The sequence below is a fragment of the Watersipora subatra genome, chromosome 8, assembly GCF_963576615.1.
Source record: "Watersipora subatra chromosome 8, tzWatSuba1.1, whole genome shotgun sequence".
Taxonomy (NCBI): domain Eukaryota; kingdom Metazoa; phylum Bryozoa; class Gymnolaemata; order Cheilostomatida; family Watersiporidae; genus Watersipora; species Watersipora subatra.
The window spans coordinates 53,375,209-53,377,842 of NC_088715.1; positions in this window are offsets into that span (position 1 = coordinate 53,375,209).

Here is a 2,634-nt window from a genome sequence, read left to right on the forward strand (position 1 = left end):
ACATTAACTATACATCGACTTTTTAAGTCTAGTTGTAACCAACATTATCTATTTCAATAAGCTAAAACATCTGGTATAGAATAACCGTCTTAAAATCTTTGGTGATTTTGTAATATCGAAACACAATCTCGTCGTGCAGCTAATTACTCAATAAAAATGATTCAAGCAAGCATTTCTCTAACATACATTATCATGAGCTTTTGGCGATGTCTTTAGAAGCATTCACCCCCACAACTACACTTCAGTTTTGGACCTATGCTTTATGTGAGGGCGCCTGTCACTGCAATTCTCATTAATCTCCCACACTAAGTCTACTGAACCGTGAACTCGCTGCAGTTTTAGTAAGTTGATGATGTCGGGACTATGGAGATCATATGTAGGTTTGCCATTCACGTTGAAACTACATGTATGCTTTTTTTCTGTTTAGTTCTCTAGTGTTGCTACATTACATCAAATACTGCAGGCATCTAAAAATACTATAAAACGTAATAATATTCTTGGTACTTCAGATAGTGTCTATATATAAACCGCATAAGGCAGAGAGTTTACAGAGAGGTATATAGTAACTGTTCTTTTATAACATGGTTGCATATGCTGGATTGAAGTTTTGCTTGTCTTACAAATATTTATATATTTGAAATATTTAAAATTTACAAATATTTATATAATTGATATGTGATAGAAGCTATTTTTCCCAGTTCATACATACGTATTATGATTGATAGCATGGGTAGTTAAGACATGTGTCAAATGCTAATAGTAAAATATCTCGAAAATATTAGAGAGAACTGTCCACCCTTTTGTCAGTGTGAGCTTTCTCTCGACATAATGGAATTTCTCTAAAAGGAAATAGTGTGAGATTAGTATCTCGAATAATCACTAACTTCCTAAGAAAAGCATCAATTTTGTACACAAAATTTTGTTCAGAAAATCTGATAATTAATATCAGGCAGTATCACTTTGGTCAAATTTTTTAGAACATCTTGTAGGTCACCTGAAGATGCCAGCGAGAGAAAAGTTTACCACGCAATGTATGCATATGCTACCATAGAGCAAATATTTTTAACGAAAATGTCTCCAGTTCTTCAGCATTCTATCTTTGTTTTTATAGGTCATTCCTCAAGCATACTAATCTCGATTAGTTTTCTAAGATGAATGGGCTATTCGAAAATTGTAGCATGTCTGGCCACCTTTTTACCTAAATAGCTGATACTCACTCTAGCTTTCGCATTGTGTTTGCAGTCTCATACCTACCCATGCGTGTCCAGATATAATCTAATTTCTTCAATGCAGCGTAACCACTCAACCATCGTTATATTCTTACCTTTAGTAAATCTGTAATTATTGGCTGGAAAGTTGACAGAGTTTAAGCCTGATGAAATGAAGTACATAATTACGTCTCTACTTGTCTGACCAAGATGGATACTGACTCATCAGATACATCAGAAGAAATCAATAGCTTACTTAATAAATCGTATAACTCCGTTTTACCACCTCCGAAAGTCAAACAACACTCAATGATCGCTATCACAATCTTAATAATATTCATTTCATACTGTATCGACTCGGTCCTTTATCCATTTTTTCCTAATGTCGGAGTGAAGAAGGGACTGCTGCTTAGTGAAACTGGCATTGTTTTTTCGGCTTTTGACTTTACCAGATTTGTGACAGCTCCAATTACTGGAAGAATGGTGAGTTGATCCAGGCAACCAACTTGCATACCTTTGAATAATTTGCATATATTTGAACACAAGGCAGTGTTAATTGTATAAAAGTTGTGAAACTTCAAAGAAACTAGAAGTTTCTGTAAACAGGGAACTTTTAGTAGTTTTTACAGAACTTGTAAGATTTGCTTTTTATGTCTTTTGCAAAAACCCAATTAATTAAAATAACAACTATTTACTGAGTGTATAATATACAAGTTTATATTAAGTTTATATTATAAAGTTTCTCAAGTTTTTTAAGTTTATATTATAAACTTAGGAGCCAAGGAAAACAGAACTTGTAACTTAAGGCAAATGACTCCTTCTGCAAATTTTTAATGTGAAACCGATTTTACCGTCCTTAACAAACAGCTGAGATGCAAATACTAGCAAGATCGGAGTTTTAAAATACTGAGAGGCTGACATTCTGCTGCCGCTAAATTTTTTTGTTATTAATGAATGGTTGAAAAAACTTTTTTATACTGCCAGCTTGTTGATATTTTAGTACACTGGGCACAGACTTTCTAGTGAACAAACACAGGCAGCCTAAATTAAACTCAGTATCAAACACCAAATTAAATTGTGTAAAAGGTTTGTAAAGTTTGATGGTTTTTAGTTTGACATGAAAACCGTTATTGCAATTTCCTTTGTTGGTTGAAAGAGGACAGTTGGCACTTTTGAATTCCATTCGCATACCTCAGGTCTTGTCAGCAAAAGATATGTGGTACTCTATACTAACGTAGCACAACATTGACATTGTGTACGAGAACGTGCTCTCTAAACACATTCACATGTAGAAAGTATTTTAAAGCTCGTAAAGTTTTGCAGCTTTGACATAGTAATGACACTTGTATTTTAATGCAAGCATATGCTATAATTACAAATTGGTAACAGCTCACATCTATAATGCCACTATTTGATCTAATATTTT